The sequence below is a fragment of the Ovis canadensis genome, chromosome 3 (assembly GCF_042477335.2).
Source record: "Ovis canadensis isolate MfBH-ARS-UI-01 breed Bighorn chromosome 3, ARS-UI_OviCan_v2, whole genome shotgun sequence".
NCBI lineage: Eukaryota > Metazoa > Chordata > Mammalia > Artiodactyla > Bovidae > Ovis > Ovis canadensis.
Genome location: NC_091247.1, coordinates 146,940,596 through 146,959,946, shown reverse-complemented (window position 1 = coordinate 146,959,946; position 19,351 = coordinate 146,940,596). Strand labels below are relative to the sequence as shown.

Below are 19,351 nucleotides of genomic sequence, written 5' to 3'. Positions count from 1 at the left end.
CTTGCCAAGACTGCGGAATAAGGATGGAAATCAATTTCTAGAGGAGACAAAAATCAATATGAATTAAAGTCAGCTCCAGCTCCTAATTCGTAAGTACCAGTTGCCTAAGGAAAGATCACAAGAGCTGAGGCCAATAACTGATCCCATGAAGAGGCTGTAATTAAACTCAGTATGAATTGAGCATGTAATAACGATGTCAGAAATTTTATGTGAATCTGGGTTGCATTCATACCTATCTGTCCAAAACCAAGAAATTACTAGACTTCTTCTGTTCAGTGTTGGTGAAGCCACCTCCCCATCTGGGTGCTCCATTTGAAGGGAAAATGTATTGAGAGGAGAAAGATGAGCCTGGTGGTGGATCCTGACCCAGGCAAGAAGATGACAGCAGGTACCTATTTTGACAGTGGTAATAGGTGGATGATAGTGCAAAATATGGTATGAAAACCTAGGGATAAAAGGTATACATAGGCAGACAGATTTCATCTCAGGAGAAAGATGGTCTCGTAATTGAGCTACCTTGGAGTTGTTCACAAACGGACAGACTGGATGATGGTCTCGGCAGATGATGAATCCTTGGCCAAGCCAGCAGGGAAGGAAAGGAAGGGCATGCGTGGTTTATGTGCTGCAGGACTTGGTAGCTGATGGAAAGTGGGGAAGGAGGGAAAGAGGATGTTTCTGGGAACGTACCACTTAGCCAGTTACATTTGGCTCATGGATGCATCTGAGTCACTTTTGTTCTCTTTTTTATTTCCTTAATTCAACCTATTGTCATCAGCAGCCAAATTACATAATTAATTAAAACCCTTTCCTTCACAGAACAGTGTTCATTCTACCTGGTTTTAGTTCCATTTTCAGAAGCCCTTGACTATAAAATGCTTTGTGAATTGCTCTCCCACAGTGCATCCCATTTGAAATTCAGCAAGCTATCTGTTATCTGGGGAATGTCAAAATTAATTTGACAAAAACATGCATGAGGAAAGCAGGGAGCCCTGGGCATTCTGAACAAAGATGTGATAGCAGTATTTACCATGGAACTCATTTGATTATAAGTCATCTAGAAGCAGATCACAGTAATGGCCAGAAAAGCCCACAAAAGCAAAAGAATTGAGTTAAAGCTGAAAAGTCTGCCAGTAAATGACCTGACCGTGCCATGACCTAAAAAACAGCACTAATGTAAAAAAGTTGTAATAAAAATTTAAAGAGAAACACAGAACTTGGTGGAAATGTAAACACAATAGGAATTCACAGGATTCCTAGAAAATTGAAAAGAGGAGCTCAGTGAGATTTCAGCTGTAGCTGACCCTCCTGCATTTTGAACTCTTCATTAATTTGGAAGGCTTAAGGGCTTTGGAAAGAGGATTTAAAATTCTTTCATTCCTGAAGTCTTAATACTTAACTAGTTTTTCTTATTTCAACAATAATAATAAAAAGTGCATTTTTACTCTTAAGTCTCAAATATATTCCTTAAGTCTGTCTCTGGTTTGAGGAAAAAAAAAACAACACAACAACTATAAATATGCTTTTACCCTGAAAACCCTAATGGCTCCTTCAAAAAAGGAAAATGTATTTACAGTTCCTTCTCCCAAGTCACTTTTTGAAATGTAGATTAATGCGATCTGACAGATTGTAATGGCTACTGAAGAGAATTTTCATTAATTATAATGGACAAACCAATAATATGGATCTTTACAATGTTAATATGAATTAAAACAAATCAAGTCAAGGCCATACTTGAAGCCGGAGTAAAATTTGACTGTGACGTCCAAATCCATGAGAATAAAAACACACGGTGAAAGTTTTGACAGATCCTTTAGTGATGCTAATGGTATCACCACCCTTTCATGAACTTCCATGAGCCTCAAGTGTTTTTAACAAGTAAACTAAATAAACTGTCTTGTGAAAGAGGAAGTAAGAAAGTTGAGAGAGGTGAATGAGAGGAGGCACTTGTGTAACTTTGAAAAGTGGTTTTTTTTGAAACTTTTTTTCTTTTTTGTAAAAGAAAGTCCTAAAATCACCCCTAGGAAACTAAGCATGATGGAATTCCAGGAGATTGGAAGCCCTCCATCCCTTCGCAGCTCTGCTGTCAGGCCCTTGGGGGAAAAGTTGATTTTCCTTTTAGAAGCTCAGTCTCCTCAAGTATAAGTTCAGTTCAGTTCAGTTGCTCAGTCGTGTCTGGTTCTTTGTGACCCCATGAACTGCAGCATGCCAAGCTTCTCTGTCCATCACCAACACCCAGAGTCCACCCAAACCCATGTCCATTGAATTGGTGATGCCATCCAACTATCTCATCCTCTGTCGTCCTCTTCTCCTCCTGTCCTCAATCTTTCCCAGCATCAGGGTCTTTTCAAATGACTCAGATCTTCGCATCAAGTGGCCAAAGTATTGGAGTTTCAGCTTCAACATCAGTCCTACCAATGAACACCCAGGAGTGATTTCCTTAAGGAGGGACTGGTTGGATCTCTTTGCAGTCCAAGGGACTCTCAAGAGTCCTCCAACACCGTAGTTCAAAAGCATCAATTCTTTGGTGCTCTGCTTTCTTCACAGTCCAACTCTCACATCCATACGTGACCACTGGAAAAACCATAGCCTTGACTAGACGGACCTTTGTTGCCAAAGTAATACCTGTGCTTTTTAATATGCTGTCTAGGTTGGTCATAGCTTTCCTTCCAAGGAGTAAGCGTCTTTAAATTTCATGGCTGCAGTCACCATCTGCAGTGATTTTGGAGCACGGAAAAATAAAGTCAGCCACTGTTTCCACTGTTTCCCCATCCATTTGCCATGAAGTGATGGGACTGAATGCCATGATCTTAGTTTTCTGAATGTATAAAAGAAAAATCAGCAGTAGGTTTTCTCACAAGAGTGTCGTTCAGTGACTGCACAGGGGTTGAAAAGCATTTTAGCTATCTGAAAAGTGTGTTCATAAAATAATAATACAGTGAGAAGTCTTATCTAACATTTATGGATTGACTTAGAATTGGCAAAGCATCTTGCAGTGGCCCCAACCCACATTCTTCAGCCCAGCCAAACCCTCCTCCTGCTCTTGCAGATTAAATCAGACTGTGTTGATCTCAGGAATTGGTTTTGCTCTCCTTAAAGCGAGCTCACAGGAGCATTTGTAGCTTTTGCTGTTAAGAAAGTAGTCACAGACACTTCGGAGCCTACCAAACGATCTCTGGGTTGAGAATTAATCATGCCTGGCAGTATCACAAATACCAACAGTACAGTCTGTTAATAAATACATATAGAGAGCATTTATTAACACTTGCTGATAGAGTTTTCAGTTGAAATAAGAGCTAAATTATGCACTGTTTTGAATAACCACTATCAGCTTCTCTAAATATTGCAGTAAAATTTTTATTTATTCCATCACATAATAATTCATTAATCAGTGTGCTTCAAAGAATAATATTAAGCTGTATATCTCAGTGTTTGCCCTTAAGACCAAGAGTGGGTATACTGTTGCCTGTATGCCCTGCACACTGTATTATTATCTGACAGATGTTAAATCATGTAACTGATGCTGGTTGGTTGGCTGGTTAAAAGAATGTAAGACGGTGTGCTGTGTTTGATGATTTTCAGTGGCACTTATAGCAAAGGTGCCAGAGGAGTTCAGCTTGGACTGTAGTTCTCAACCTTGGCTGTGTGTCAGACTTGCTGGAGAAACTCTTTTAAAACATGAACGCAAAAAAAAAAAAGAACGCCCAAGCTCCCCCTTCATGTACTCATCTTGCTCTTGTCTATGTTTATATACAGAACCTGAGTATGTTTATATAAAGTTTACAAAGTTGACTCAAATGTGCAGCCAGGTCTAGAATCATTGTCTTTGAAAAATCAGTTTTGTCTTTTTGAAGAAGGTGGTATGCATTGCAACCTTGAAGAGTACATTTTATCAGGTACTAAAATCTGTACCAGTCAAGGTTTTACCATAACGCAGAACTCATAGAATATCTAGACACAAACACACACGTGTAATCATACGTATGTATGTATGTGTTTGGCTATATCTGTATGGGTGTATGGGCTTCCCAGGCAGTGCTAGTGGTACAGAACCTGCCTGCCAATGCAGGAGGCATGAGAGACACAGGCTTATTCCCGGATTGGGAAGATCCCCTGGAGAAAGGAATGGCAACGCACTCCAGTATTCCTGCCCAGAGAATCCCATAGATAGAGGAGCCTGGTGGACTACAGTCCATAGGTTAGCAAAGAGTTGGACACAACTGAAGCAATTTAGCACACACACATACACATACATGTATATACACAAATGTACATGCATGTATCTATATTAATACACACATACAGAGAAATATTTATTACAGAGACTTATCTCAAGGAAGCTGCTTCCACAGCTGTGGGTTCTAATCTGTGGGGCACAGAGGCAGGAAGGGCAGGCTGGAAACCCTTGGGTAGGGGCAGACACTGCAGTCTAGAGACGGAATTTCTTTTTCTCAGAGAAGCCTCTGTTTTTTTCTTAAGGCCAGCCAGGCCTGCCTACATGAGTCCTACTTAGATCATTGAGAATAATTTCTATTCCCTAAAGTAATCTGATTACCACATCAGTTAACCACATCTACAAAATAAGTTCATAGCAACTCTTAGATTTGTGTTTGATTGCTTAAGTTCCCTGGTGTCTCAAGATGGTAAAGAATCCACCTGCAACGTGGTAGACCTGGGTTCGATCCCTGGGTTGGGAAGATCCCCTGGAGGAGGGCATGGCAACCCTTTCCAATATTCTTGCCTGGAGAATCCCTATGGACAGAGGACTGGTGGGCCACAGTCCATAGGGTCAAAAAGAGTCCTACACGACTGGGCCACTAAGCACAGCGGCACAGAACCCAGGCAAGGTGATCCATAAACCTAACCATCTGGGTAGATATATTACTGGAGGGTATCCAAATAGTATGGCCTAAGTCAAGAAATGAAAGTGGAAGAGAGTGAGGTATGCTCAGCTTGTATCCAGCACAAGGTTGATCTAGGGAAGTGGAAGAAAATGAAGTTAAAAAGTTAGTTCTGTGAACTTATAGTTGCCACGGAGGGAGAGTGGGGAGAAAGGATAGTTAGGGAGTTTGGAATTGATAGGTACACACTGCTGTATTTAGAATGGATAACCAACAAGGACCTACTGTATAGCACAGGGAATTCTGCTTAATGTCATGCAGCAGCCTGGATGGGAGGAGAGTTTGGGGGAGAATGGTTACATGTGTACATATGGCCGAGTTCCTTTGCTGTCCACCTGAAACTGTCACAACGTTGTTAATCGGCTATACCCCAGTATAAAATCAAAAGTTAAAAAAAAAATAAAAAAGATAGTTTAGGGTAGACTGTGGCAGTCTCCAGCTGAGGGTCTGGACTTCTGAACTGAGGAGACAGAGCTGTGTCTAGGGGCAGCACTGACCCGCTCTCCATCTGTTCTGTGTCTGTGCTGTCCAGTTAGTCACACGTCATGGGAGAGACACTTGGAAGTGGCTAGTGAGACAGAGGAACTGCATATGTAATTCCGTCTCATTTTAATTCAGGTAAATTAAACAACCCCATGCAGCTAGTAGCTGCTGTATTGAACAGTGTAGCTGGAGAGAGATCAGTGTGGCATGAGTATGTATGGGGCATGAGAAGGAGAAACAGAACATAAGCTGTCCAGTGAGCAGCCTCCCCTGGCAGTCCCTGTGCGGGGGTGGGTGGGGAGACAGAGGAAGTGGGAAGGGGGAGAAGGGAGTCAGTTTACCGTGTGGTTGCCCCTCTTTCCATCTTTCCCACCACTTCTCTGCCTTCCCACTATCTGCTCCTCTCTCACCCAAGCCCCGCCTATCTGTCCCATGTCCTCAGAGCTCACCCAGACTCACCCACTCTTCTCACTCACTTCCTCAGATTCGGTGAAAAGCTCTGTGTTAACACCTCCCAAGTTTATACTTGCAGCCTCAGCTCTCTCCTCTCAACCCCAGACCCCTGGCATCTCCACTTGGAAATCTTACTGATTCATAATCTTTCCCCTCTAATTGTATTTCTCTTCCAGCTTTTTGAATTTTGGTAAAAGTAATCTCCATCCTTTCAGCCACTTGGGCTGGAAACCTCAGAATCTTCCCAGCCGCTTACGTCTGACATGCGGATTCAGCCTGTCCCTGTCTTCTTGCCCCTCACAGAAGCATTGCCACCTCTCTTTCCGGGACTCACACAGTCCCCTGTGCACACTTCTGCCATCCATGATCTACTTTCTGAGCAGTTTGTCTAAAAAGAGAAAACACATCAATTTGTTTCTTCTGTGATGTGTAATAAAATTTTCCTCCTGATGCTTTAGCTATATTACTAAATGCCATAGGATAAAGGGTTAATTAATTTCAGTTGATTTAATTAATAATATTTATGCACTTAATATTTCTATAACCCTGTAAAATAGATACAGTTGAGAAATTTCACTGAAATATCCCTTGGGGCATATATTCCAGTGAGAGAGACAGACATTAATCAAATAATTACACAATTAAAATTGTGAGAGATGACATTTAAAGATGAGTATAAGGTGCTCAGAGAGAAAGTCAGAGAGAGACTAAAGCTACAAGGAAGGTCAGGAAAGGGCTCCATGAAGAGTCAGGAATCATGGAGAGGGAGTCAAGGAAATTTAGGAGGTGGAAACTACAGGTGTAGAGATAGGGGAAAATACTTGGACGGAACAACATAGTCATTCAAAATGTCAGTGAGGGTTTTCTTTCCCCACCGGCTGTGGGCAACTCCGGCCAGTGATTTGCCCGGGGGGCCTCCGTGTGCTCGGCCAACGGCTTCTGAGACCGGCCACCGGAGTACCCCAGGAGCCGGTGGGCGGCAGCCCTGGCCGGGGACCCTCCAGCGGGCCCAGCGGGGCAAAAGTGGCTCTAAATCCAGCACGTGCATACTGAGGCAAGTTAATGGATTTACTATGAAGCACAGAAGCAGATAGTGCCAAAGAGCAAGCAGTAACTGGTACACATTTAGTGAGCGGGGCAGTCTTTCCTTCTCCCACTGCTGCTGAGATGGCGGAAATTAGTCGAATTCAGTATGAAATGGAACACACCGAAGGTATTAGTCAGCGAATGAGGGTCCCAGAAAAATCAAACGTAGCACCACCAAACGCTGACCTGGAACAAGGATTTCAAGGAGTTTCAAATGCTAGTGTAATTATGCAAGTTCCAGAGAGAATTGTGGTAGCAGGAAATAATGAAGACATTCCATTTTCAAGACCAGCAGATCTTGACTTTATACAGTCAACTCCCTTTAAGCCTCTGGCTCTAAAAACACCGCCTCCTGTGCTTACTCTGAGTGAAAGACTGCTAGATTTTCTGGATTTAGAAAGACCTGCTCCAGCCCCTCAAAATGAAGAAATCCGTGCAGTTGGCAGGCTAAAAAGAGAATGCTCTATGAGTGAAAATGCTGTTCGCCAAAATGAACAGCTGGTCAAATCTGACTCCATACCTGTGTTGCGTGGTGGGTCTGCTGCTGCCACTTCTAATCCTCATCTTGACAGCGTCAGGTATGGCATTTCAAATATAGATGCAGTGATTGAAGGAACTTCAGAAGACATGACAGTTGCAGATGCAGCTTCATTAAGACTACAGATAATCAAGCTAAATAGACGTCTACAACTTCTGGAAGAGAACAAAAAACGGGCTAAAAGAACGGGTCATGTGTTCAATTACTGTAGCATTCTGGCTGCTTAATAGCTGGCTCTGGTTTCGCCACTAGAGGTAACCTCAGCTCTCAGAAATATTGTCTCAACAGCTGGAAATATAAAGAATTTGCAAACTTAACAAACAAATGTCAGTGAGGGTTAATGTTAGTGAGAATTTCCTGGAGATCCAGTGGTTAGGACTCTGCACTTTGATTGCCACAGGGACACAGTTTCAGTCCCTGGTTGGGGAACTAAGATTGCACAAGCGACATGGTAAGGCCAAAAACAAACAAACAAAAACATGTTAATGGAATATAGTAGCTGACAATTGCATTGGGATAGAGCATAATCTTAAATTTTCCAGACCACCTGGAACAGCCTTTGGAAACTGACAAGGCATGAGCCTTGTCTGTTAAACACTTTGACTTGACTATATTATCTCAAGGCAATTCAGCAAGTATCTGTTGGCCTACTTTACTAGTTGTTACAGGTTAAAAACAGTTCTTTTCCTTCACATTATAATCCAATTAAAATTATAGTATGTATACATAAAAATAGGTGGCATTATACTCTATATGGGCTTCCCTTGTGGCTCAGCTGGTAAAGAATCCACCTGCAATGCGGGAGACCTGGGTTCGGTCCCTTGGTTGGGAAGATCCCCTGGAGAAAGGAAAGCCTATCCACTCCAGTACTCTGGCCTGGAGAATTCCATGGACTGTATAGTCCATGGGGTCGCCAAGTCGGACATGACTGAGTGACTTCACATACTCTATATGGTATCATACGATTGCAATTTATATAATGTAAAATTAAGAGCCAGAATGAATGTTATAGAACAGCAGTTCTAAACTTTTTATATTCTTATACTTTATGCTCTTAATAAAATATTGACCCCCAAGAGCATCTTTAACATGGATATATCTATCTGTATTAAATAATTGATAGTATTAGAACTGAAAAAATAATTAAACAATCCATAAGTAACTCAAAATATGAAAATTTTTTACATATGAAAATATTTTATGAAATGTGACTTTTCTAAAACAAAAATAAGTAAGAAGAGTGGCATTATTTTATATATTTTACAGATCTCTTTAAGAGAAGACAGCTGTTTCTTCTATTTGAGTCTTTTAACTTTATTTAAAAGTTGTAGTATGTTGTTTTGATTGAAGTATATGACATAGATGCAGCCTTACAGAAAAGAGTATTTTAAAGCCTTTTTAGGTCAATGTCAATATTCTTCTTTGATGCCACATTAAAATTCAACAAGTATTAGTTCTTAAACATCGCATGTGATACGGAATGCAAAACCATTTCAATGAGCTTTTGTGTGTTAAAAGCCTGTCTTGCATCTTATTTATGTGCCTGTTGTCCTTTGCATTACCTCTTTGGAAAAATGTTTGTTCTTTTCTTCTGCCCATTTTTTAAATTGGATTGTTTGTTTTTTGATGTTGAGTTGTATGAGCGTTTATATATATTGATTATTAATGCCTTATCAGTCATATCAATTGCAAATATCTTCTGTTCAGTAGGTTGTCCTTGGGAAAACCTTTTAAGTGTAACTCAGCCCCATTTGTTTATTTTTGCTTTTGTTTCCTTTGCTTTAGGATATGGGTCCAAAAAGATATTGCTGCAACTTATTTTAAAGAGTATTCTGACTGTATTTTCCTCTAGGAGTTTGATAGTATCCAGGCTTACATTTAGGTCTTTAATCCAGATTGAGTAATTTTTGTGTATGGGGTTAAAATATGTTCTAATTTCATTAGTTTACGAGTAGCTGTCTAGGCATAGAAAAAGATGCTGAACATCACTATTCATCAGGGAAATGCAAATCAAAACTTCAGTGAAATCACCTCACACCTGTCAGAATGGCTGTCATCAAAAAAAAAAAAAAAAAGGAATACAAATGTGGGGAAGGATATGAGAAAGGAAACTCTCCTATCTTATTGGTGAGAGCAGCCACTGTGGAAAATAGTGTGGAGGCTTGTCAAAAAACTAAAAATAAAGTTACTATATAACCCAACAATTCCATTCCTGGGTATATACCTGAAAGCAACAAAAACACTAATTTGAAAAGAGGCATCCACCCCAATGTTTATAGCAACATTAATTACAATTGCTAAGGCATAGTAGCAACATGGATGGACTTGGATGGTATTTTGCTGAAGTGAAGTAAGTCAGACAGAGAAAGACAGATACTGTATGATATTGCTTATATGTGGAAACTAAAAAATACAGCAAATTAGTGAATAAAAGAAAAAAGAAGCAGATTCATAAATAGAGAGTACAAACTAGTGGTTACCAGTGGTGAGAGAAGGGAGGATGGCTAACATAGGGGTGGGAGGTGAAGTCTGTCTTGCATTTTGATTGAATCTTTATCCAAGCATGATTTTATCATTGTGCATAGGGCAGTTGGAAAATATTGGTTCATTGAATTAACTAACTTTTACAAATTGTGATCCATTTCATGATAAAATATAAAAATATATATATCTCCAATCTCCATTTCATCAATCTCAACAGAAAATCCATTAAATATTGGGAACCTGTCAAGTTCCTAGTGGCAAATACAAGTTGTCTTAAATTCTAATATGTTAATTGCTCAAAAGCGTGTATTTTATCATTAGCAACAAATATTGTCAGCTGTTTTCCTTGAAATGACAGTTTCACTTTGTTCATTTTGGGGAAAATATCTGCCAAACACTCAGGCTTGATAACTGCATTTTGTGTCAGTTGTCTGTCAAGTGAAAGTGGGGTCTGTGGAAAAACCCGACAACTCAAAAATTGCTTGGCGATTTTCCTGAAGACCACCGTCATCCTTTGATGCACAGCAGGAGTGCTTGATGAGTACCTCCATTTCTTTACAGAATATTAAAAACCCAGGTACTCAAGGATCAAGGTTTCATAAAGTTAGTAATTGTTTCAGCTTCATGAAGAACATTCCTGGGTGAAGTGATTCACAAATATAGAGAACAAACTAGTGGGTATCAGTGGGGAGAGAGAAGGGAGGATGGCCAATATAGAGGTGAGAGGTAGAGTCTGTCCTGCAGACTGTGAGTTGGTGGTGGTGAAGAGCACGATGACTTGCACGGTTTGGTGCCGCTGCTGAGTGGTGCTATGGTGCTGGTTTCTGTACCGTCATTGTAGATGTTAACACAATGAGAGAAAGAAATAACATTTTAGTATTATATAAAAATGCTTGTGACCTCATGGGCCCCCTCAGAGGGTCTCAGGAATCCCCAGAGGTCCACAGAACCCACATCCATTGGCACGAACAGTAGTCTGGTGCTGGAGAAAGAAACATGAAGCCAGTTGTTAGGAAGGCTTTGTGAGAGAAGAACTGAGCTAGACCTTCGAGGAAAGTTAGGATTTGGATCAGTGGAAAGAAGCACGGAAGGGGTTTCCAGAGGGGAAATCATGTGAGCAAAGGAGGAGAGACAGAAAGCAGCCTGATACAGTCAAAGTCTGATGAGAAAGCATGGTTGGGTGGAGGGTTAGGAATGGAGAGTGACAGTAAATACAGTGTGAGATGAATCAGATTAGGAGAGATCTGAATACCTATCTGAAAAGTTCGCACTTTCTCCAGAGGACATTGTGGGTAACAAGGTTTTTGAATCTGTGTTTGAATGTGTTGATTCAGGAACATCCATATAGTGACAGTGTATAAACTGAATTGGCAGACAAGACAACTGGATACTAGGAGATGAACTGGGATATTAATTGTGATCTAGTTAGCGAAGGTCCTGAGCATGGGCTAGGGTGATGGTAATAGAAGAAACTAAGTGAAGTGCAGACTAATGGCTTCAAAAGTAGAAGCAATATGAGAACTAAAGACAAAAAAGTCAAAAGGTTACCAGTATATTGTATTTTATAATCCCAGTTCCTTGCCAAGGACATTGTTAGGAAAATGGATAAAAAGTGGGTGTTTCTGTGTAAGATCATACATGAAGCTTTCTCCTCCCTGAAAAATCAGATGCTTCCTTTTTTCTGATAACAAGGACTGTATCACTGAACACACTTCCTTCTTGCTCTGCTGCCAGGAGGCCTTGTGCCAATGTCCTGTTAAAATCACAATTAAAATTGTTCCTGTGGTTAGCACATTTCTTCCTCCTATGTTCGATAGCCCTGATTCTCCATCTATGTTTATTTGTTTTTTATTAAGATATAGTTGATGTATAATACTATATATTAGAGGTATGCAACACAGTGATTCATAATTTTTAAAGGTTTTACTCCATTTACAGATACTGGCTATATTCCCTGTGTTTACAGTATTTCCTTGTAGCTTATTTATTTTATACATAATAGTTTGTACCTCTTAATCCCCTACCTCTGTCTTGCCTCCCTCCCTTCCTTCTCCCCAGTGGTAGCCATTTAGTTTGTTCTCTGTGAATGACTTTCTTTTTTGTTGTATTCACGGTTGTGTTCAGTTGTCAAGTCGTGTCTGACTCTTTGCGACCCCATGGGCTGCAGCATGCCAGGCATCCTTGTCCCCTTTACTATTTCCCAGAATTTGCTCAAATTCATGTCCATTGAGTTGGTGCTGCCATCAACTATCTCATCTTCTGTTGCCCATTTCTCTTTCTACCCTCAATCTTTTCCAGCATCAGGATTTTTTTCCAGTGAGTCAGTTCTATGTGTCAGGTGGCCAAAGGATTGGAGGTACAGCTTCAGCATCAGTCCTTCCAATGAATATTCAGGGTTGATTTCCTTTAGGATTGACTGGTTTGATCTCTTTGCTGTCCGAGGGACTCTCAATAGTCTTCTCCAGTTTGAAAGCATCAGTTGTTTCTTTGACTATATGAACCTTTGTCGGCAAAGTGATGTCTTTGCTTTTTAATATGCTCTCTAGGTTTGTCATAGCTTTTCTTCCAAGGAGCAAGCGTCTTTTAACTTCATGGCTGCAGTCACTGTCTGCAGTGATTTTGGACCCCAAGAAAATACAATCTGCCACTGTTTCCATTGTTTCCCCATTTATTTGCCATGAAGTGATGGGACCAGATAGGGATGATCTTAGTTTTTTGAATGTTGAATTTTAAGCCAACTTTTTCACACTCCTCTTTTCACCCCCATCAAGAGGCTCTTTAGTTCCTCTTTGCTTTCTGCCAATATGGTGATATCATCTGTGTATCTGAGGTTGCTGATATTTCTCCCAGCAGTCTTGATTCCAACTTGTGATTCATCCAGCCCAGCATTTTGCATAATGTACTCTGCATAAATTAAATAAAGGGGTGACATTATACAGCGTGACATACTCCTTTCCCAATTTTGAACCAGTCAGTTGTTGCATATCTGGTTCTAACTGTTGTTTTTTGACCTGCATATAGGTTTCTCAGTAGACAGGTAAGGTGGTCTAGTATTCTCATCTCTTTAAGAATTTTCCACAGTTTGCTGTGATTCCCACAGTCAAAGGCTTTAGCATAGTCAATAAAGCAGAAGTAGACATTTTACTGGAATTCTCTTGCTTTTCTATGATCCAGTGGATGTTGGCAGTTTGGTCTTGTTTTACTTTTAGAGTCCACATATAAGTGATATCATACAGTGTTGGTCTTCTTCTGTCTGACTTGTCTCACTTAGCATAATGCTCTCTTCAGTTCATCCATGTTGTTGTAAATGGCAGAATTTCATTTTTTTTCCACCTCTGTCTCTATTTACAATTCATTAATCTTACTATTTTCATTCTGTTTGATGCCAGATATCATAGAACCTCTTTTGAAAGAGACTGGGATAAGGGAATTAATATGTTAACTCTTACCATATTTTACTCGTTTCTGGGATGGAGCCCTTTGCCTCAGTCACAATTTACTCAGAATCTGAAGAAAGCTAAAAAGCCTCTGACATCCAAAACCAAAGCACCACGACCATTTCAAAGAAAGTCAACAAATTTGGTTAATCTGGTTGCCCAAAGCAGATATAAGCAGTATATCTATGATAGCTGTATATCACTATCATAAAAGAGTAGTGGAATACCTATTAAAAACTGGTAAATTCATAACAAAAGAAGAGACTATGTAATCTGAGTGGAAGCAGAGAGAAACAGCAAGATGCAGGTGAAAGTTCATAATGACTGTAAAGTATGTGAATGCACTTAACATAATCAATTAAGTAGTCAATGAAGAACTATTTCATGTTAAGTAAAGAACACCAAGATCCCACATTTATTGAGCTTTTACTATGTTCTGGGCTCTGTTTTGTTGCTTTACATGCACATCTCACTTAATCTTCCTAAGAACCCTGAATTTCTTTCTATGATTTCCCCCCTTTTTACAGGTAAATAAATTCAGTTTAAAGAGATAAAATGTATACACAGAGGCACACAGCTAGTTGTATATAGTTGAGTTGCGATTTGAACCCAGCCTTGCCAGATACCACAACCCATGTTTTTTTATTTTTAATTGAAGCTCTCTCTTCATTTTTACCTCCTTAATAATAATATAGTCGTAGTAATAGTAGTTGTGTTCAGTATCCTCTCTAAAGATCAGATATGTTATGTACTATATTTGGGGAAATTTTGAGCACAAAAGGGTTAAAGTAACCTTTGAATTGATGTAAAGTTCATCTGATTACTCATTTCCTCAGAACACTTTATTTCTTAAGACGTCCCAATAATTGATTGGGAGGAGGATTTTTTAAGATGTTATTTATTATCTGTAGTCAATTAATAGATTTTTGTGCCATTGTTTTAAATGAGTCACTTGAGTTTTTTAACTTTGTTTTGGAAACATCTCTGCATCCTCATTTTGATGCACCAAGAGCAGCCATTCTTGTAAACTGCGTCTTGAGTTACAACAGGAAAAATACTATCTTTATAAAGCATTAACCAACTGACAGGAGTTGGCACAGTCCTTGCTTTGCTGGGCACCAGATGCTCTGGTTTGTTTTTCTTCCTCTTGCTATGAATGAGGTTGCAAACATCAATTCCCAGAGACATGGTCCGAGAAGATTATGCCCAAGGCACATGTTGTGACATGGGGATATAACAGTCCAATAGGAGAGTCACAGTGGATGACAGGACGCTTGTGCTGCAAACCCTAAGCAGCCAAAAATAACTCAGGGCCGTTCTTAGACGGCACAGGGAAACCTCCTGTGGAAGAGAAAGAGCTCTCTGGGAATGATGGATTGTCATTTTGAGGGAGTCTGCAGAAGAATTTCATGGGAACCTGGTGAGGAGGTGAACACCTGTTGCCTTAGTTACACCCTCAGTTATACCTTATGTGTCTTCTTCAGCTAAAAAATCTGAAGAGCAGTATCTTGAAACTCCCTTTTCTGTTTATTCTCAGATCATATTCATGTTTTATGAGATTGGCTTTCATTCAAAAGCATGAAATATCAGTGGTAACCCAGGCCCCATGCAATTCAGGTGACTGAGAAAAGAGGGGGCAGTTCACAACTGTGGATTTGGTGTATTAATTAGCCTAACAGTTAATATTTCTGAGTCATAGCCACTTAATTTTCCAAAAACTGAAACTAAGTATGCTATTGAAATCAGATTAATTAAGAGGAACTAGAGAGTAGGTGGAGGAAAACCTATGGTAATAAAGTCAAGCTAAAATTATTGTTAAGTCTAAGGATCTTAAAATTATAGATGGGATAGTATGCTAGTCCATTAAGTCATGAAGGATTTGGTTACAGCGATATTATTTTTGTTCTAACTGATTCCAGAATATGAGATTGGGAGCTATTTCTTAAAGATCAAAAAATGTTATTTAGGACAGCCATTTTGCTTGCATGGAAAATCTATTGCATAGTCTTCCTTGAGAGGTGACACAAACTGAAAATGTTAGTAGGTTCAAAAAAGTTTAAGATAATCGGAATGCTGTTAAATCTATAATGGAATAGTAAAACTTAGGGGATATCGAAACCTTTAGAGGTCAGCCTCCAGGAAGATAATCATTCTCTTAAAAACGTCCTATTGCACACTTGTCTTGTTTCATCATGAAAGTGAAAGTGAAGTCACTCAGTCGTGTCCGACTCTTTGTAGCCTACCAGGCTCCTCCCTCCATGGGATTCTCCAGGCAAGAGTACTGGAGTGGGTTGCCATTTCCTTTGGGACTATCTTACAGCTTAATCTCACGCACATTTGTTTCTCTAATGTTACCACTACCGGATGAGAACAGTGCAAGCAGATGATGGTTTCTTCTGGAAAAGGGGAAGTATGAAAACAGCCACTCCAGACTTTTCCACATTTCCCCTCTTCTTTTCCTTTTCTTCCTTTTCCTTTACTTTTTCCTCTTGTTTTCTGCAGATCACTTTTACGGATGGCTAAGCGAAAGTTGTAAAAATGGTGGATTGCCTGTGGGGAAACAGGAAAGCAAAACAACTTTGAAATTGGGCTAATGCAAATCCCAACCCCAACTGCAACTGTGGGTATAAGGAAAAGTTCACTCAGAGTCCCTCCGCTCTGGGAAGGCTCCTAAACTAATAAGCATCTTCCCACTGTGGAAAGCTTATTATCTGCTTTGGTTGCTTAACTCCTTTTAAGGAAGCTTTATTGTAAATGTCATGTCATAGTTCTATTTTCATTATTTCCTCTAGCCTGGTTCATAAATTTTAAGAATGTAATATTTAAAAACATAGGGAACTCTGTTTGCTAAAACTACTGCTTCCTTGGCAGAGGCTAGAGGGAAATATTGAACCACAGTTATGCCTGAGGGATTATGCCTCCACCCTCATCCTGTGTTTGAAACGTGATGTTCTAATAATAGAACTCCAGAGTTTATTTTAACACAGGCAAACAAAGGCAAAATACATAGACCAAACTAGGGAGCCATTGGCATATGAACATTCCTTTATCAATATAACAACACAAAAAGAAACAGCAGCAGTAGCAGCATTTTCATGGCACAATCTAATATTATTTATAAATGAACTACATATATTTCTGAGGGGAAATCACTGAAAGTAGTCAATTGCACTGTTTGGAAACTATTTATAGTCATTTACAGATATAAAATCGCAAGTCTTTTTTTGTTTTTAAGAATTTGTACATCAGTTTTTAACCAGCAAGAGAAATCATTTGTAAACTAAATAAGCAGTAAGTTCTATAGTCTAAAGAATATAAATCAAAATATATACTAATATTTGGTAGTTGCATAGGAGGCATATAAACTGTAATGGAAAGTATATCCAGGAGGCAGTGACCTTCGCAAACTACTCTCACACATTCCAGTTAAATGTCTACATTTCAGAAAACACATCAGCACTGTTGAGGACAGAGTTGGTAGACAGTGCCCTAGAGTCTTTCTCTCTTCTTCTTTTGGGAAGTAACTGTATGGTCTGCTTCGGTATTAGCATTTACTTACAGTGTGGTCTTTAGAATCTCATGAGTAAAAACCAAGAGAACCTACTGGAAAGGGATTAAATAATAAGATAGTTAGGTCAAGAATGTATAATAAATAATAAGATAGTTCACTTAGGTCAAGAATGTGTGTGTGTGTGTGTGTGTGTGTGTGTGTGCGCGCGCACTCAGTCGTGTGACTCTTTGCAACCCCATGGACTGTAGGCCACCACGCTCCTCTGTCCATGGAATTTTCCAGGCAAGAATACTGGAGTGGGTTGCCATTTCCTACTCCACGGGATCTTCCCAACCCAGGGATCAAACCCACATTTCTTGTGTCTTCTGCATTGGCAGGCAGATTCTTTACCGCTGCACCACCTAGGAAGGCCAAGCTGAGAATAGTAATTGACATTTCAGAAAAGCAGTAATTCAGCTGGGCAGTACCCATAAAAATGTTCAGTTCAGTTCAGTCGCTCAGTTGTGTCCGACTCTTTGTGACCCCATGAATCGCAGCACCCCAGGCCTCCCTGCCCATCACCAACTCCCAGAGTTCACCCAGACTCACGTCCATCAAGTCAGTGATGCCATCCAGCCATCTCATCCTCTGTCATCCCCTTCTCCTCCTGCCCCCAATCCCTCCCAGCATCAGAGTCTTTTCCAATGAGTCAACTCTTCGCATGAGGTTGCCAAAGTACTAGTGCTCTCTAATTAAAAGGTGAAAATGAAAAAAAATTTTTTTTTGCTAACATGGGGAAAGTGAGAAAGAATGAAATCCAGTGAGGGAAAGGCACTTCATTCTCTGCTGGTGGAAGTGTTCATTTTTATAAATATTTTGGATGATGTTTTGGCAACATATATCTCAGAAAACTTCCAAAACTTAAAATATTGTAGAATTTAGCCTAAGGAAATAGTCATTGAACATGTACACAGATACGTATGTACAAAGATGCTCCTTGCAGCAGTTTATGAAAGCAACAAATTGGAAGCAACTTGTACATGTTCATCAGTGGAGGAACTGTTTAGATGGTATTGCAGCTATTAAACATGATGGTGTAGACCTTTATATCAAGCTAAATAAATGGTTGTGATGAGTGTTTTTAGAACAGTGTATATAGTATGGTATTCTCTTAGTGAATGTACATGTATGTTTGTGTGTATGTGTGAGAGAGAGATCCAAAATATTGACAAGCTTGGCTCCTCTTTGGGAGATGGGATTACATATGACTTTTATTTATTCCTTTATACTTCTCTGTATGTTCAGAATGTTTTTGTTATTGAGTATATATTACTTTTATCATCAGGAAGAAAAGAAAGGTATTTTTTCCTAGGAGAAAAGCAAACCGAGCTCCTGCTAAATGCGAAGACTCAGCAGAGAACTCAGGGTGAACAAGAACTGGCCACCAGCCTTCAGAAGTTGATAGTGTGTTTGAGTGGAGAAGGAGACAGTGTAATTTGCACAGATGTCATTCTGGGTCACTCCTGAGTTGAGTTTCCCCTGATTGTCATGGAGTCACTAACACGGGATATTCTTAGACTCTAACAGAATTGTAGTCACAGGGACCTCCTCCTTGAATGAGTAACTTTTCCACTGCACTTCTTTCCCCTCAACACGTTCTTGAAAAGTGAAGTCAAAGTGTTAGTCGCTCAGTCAAGTCCAACTTGCATTTGTAACTCACAGACTGTTTGTCTGCCAGGCTCCTCTGTTCATGGAATTCTCCAGGCAAGAATACTGGAAGAGGTAGGCATTCCCTTCTATAGGGGATCTTCCCAACCCAGGAATTAAACCTGAGTCTTAGAGAAGGAAATGGCAGCCCACTCCAGAGTTCTTGCCTGGAGAATCCCAGGGATGGGGGAGCCTGACGGGCTGCTGTCTATGGGGTTGCACAGAGTTGGACACGACTGAAGTGACTTAGCAGTAGTAGCTCCTGCCTTGCAGGCGAATTCTTTACCATCTGAGTCACTAGGGAAGCCCACACATTCTTGAATGTCTCATCAAAAACATGTTCACTAATCCCCGTAACATGCCGTTGACTTGACTGACTTCCTTTTGGCTCCCTTGTCCATCCATGTGTTTACTTCTCCATACTCCTGGTAGTGAAAGTGGAAGTAACCCCTGGGACGAATGTGTTACTCCCATCCCTGCTTCTCATAATACTAATCTTCCACCTTCAGCATTCAGCCTTCCACGCCTGCAGTTCTTGGCAGTTTTCTTTGTACGTTGTGTTTTCTCACTGTCAAGTATTCTTTTGGGCCAAGGAGGTGGCCTGAATAAAAGGAATAAAAATTAATCAAGTCTCTGCTATCCTTTGCACTAATTTTGCACAATTGTTTAGAGAGAAAAAAATGTTCCACGAATTCTTATGCCTTGAATCTGCCTGGACTCTGCTACAGTTAGGGAAAACACCAGAATATATTGATACCTCATTTATAACTACATG

At 40.0% G+C, this 19,351-nt stretch overlaps 1 protein-coding gene and 1 pseudogene across 3 annotated transcripts in view; both read left to right on the top strand.

Moving 5' to 3' along the window:
- The window catches only part of ANO6 (anoctamin 6), a 232,682-nt gene that overhangs the window by 113,941 nt on the left and 99,390 nt on the right, over positions 1-19,351 (top strand). The gene's annotated exons all lie outside the window — the stretch shown is intronic.
- On the top strand, positions 6,316-7,783 carry LOC138437360 (mitochondrial fission factor pseudogene; annotated as a pseudogene).